Raw genomic sequence first — 1,617 nt, forward strand, 5'->3', positions numbered from 1 at the left:
TGCATTCATTCACTCCCCATTCCATCTCTCCATTTCTCACATCACAACTAACACAAACACTTCCCCTTAGAATCCAAAACCGTGAGTCCCCCTTCCACTTCTCACTCCATTCCACACTTCCATCCCCCAAACCAATTATCCCTAGACCTTATGCTACAATAAAGAGGAAGAGAAGAGGGCCTAAACGTTCATACAATTCAAGTTTGAGTTGTTGGAATGTTTAGGCGTTTCTTTGATTTCAATGTTTAATTTCAATTCTCTTTGTTTTGTATGAGGAACTAAACCCCCCTAGCTAGGGGGGTGATTCGAAATATATGTTTATGCTTGCAATATGATTTGATTACTTTTAATTACGTTTCATAAGTTGTGAATTCAATTTGTTTAACTATTTGATTGATATCCTATTTATGTATGTTTATTGAGAATGAACGCTTAATTTTCATGCATGAATATGACGCTAGAATATAAGTGAGTTTCACATAATAGTTATGAACTTATATTCACAAGTAGTGGAGGTTGCTTATAACAATCGCGTTAAACAAATTCTTGGCATAAGTTTCATGCAATCATAGTAACGAATGCCTCGTCAACACTTATAGTTTTCATGTTGCTTAATGATTCTTGCTTGTATCTCTATTATGCAATTCATGTAGGGAACTTGTGAGGAATGCTTTGGATTGTCGTATGCAATCATCCAATTCATTAACTTAAGGAAAACTTGACGGTTAATTTAAGCGGACCTAATTAACCCGGGGCGTTGAGAATTCATGGTTTATTGAAAAGCAATTAGAAATCGTTTTGTATGCAAGTATAACATGTATAGAGATGAACCCCTTAGCTAGCTTCCCATCCATTCATTTCCGTCAAATCCATATTTACAATTTGTTTTGTTTCCAAGTATCCATTTTAGTTTAAATTCGTCCAAATCCAATTCCCCCCTATTTCGTTGAAGTCTTAGTCTTAATCTTTATTATTTTTAGTTTTGCTTTCTTCGAGCATTAAATAGTGTTTTATATTGTGTTTTTACGTTTTTAAGTCAAATCCAAGTGATTAACAATCCCTCCTAATCCCCGGTCCAGAACGATCCCTACTTATACACTTCACTACAATTGACAAAAAGAGGGTTTAATTTGTGTGCGTATAATTCTCGCATCACTAATCAAAATAGCAAACAAGCAAACAAGCAATTACAAGGGACTGAAATCAGTCCCCGGCAACGGCGCCATTTTTGTTGATGTATATTTCCTTCCTGATGCTAGAATATATTTAGTATAATGGCATAAGCAAGGGTGTCGAATCCACAGGGACTAATTGGACCTATGTAATTACTTGTTTTGCAAGAACTCTAAGAAATGAATCAAACTAAACAAACTAGGCAGATTTGGAAATGAATCAAACTAGTCTAAATAGACAGATTTGTTGGTGTAACTTGAAAGCATGAAAAAATGAAGTAAACACAAATAAATGAATCAACAACTAATGTAATGGGATAGTATCAATGGAAATGAAGCTAGGGATTCGGGTTCACCATTGCTTAACTAAGTCCATGTTTGTCAAGTTAGTTTGTACTCATTCATCTACCTATTTCTTGAGTTTGTTTCACTTGGATATGATCAA

The sequence above is a fragment of the Pyrus communis genome, chromosome 15 (genome assembly GCF_963583255.1).
Source record: "Pyrus communis chromosome 15, drPyrComm1.1, whole genome shotgun sequence".
In the NCBI taxonomy this organism is placed as follows: domain Eukaryota; kingdom Viridiplantae; phylum Streptophyta; class Magnoliopsida; order Rosales; family Rosaceae; genus Pyrus; species Pyrus communis.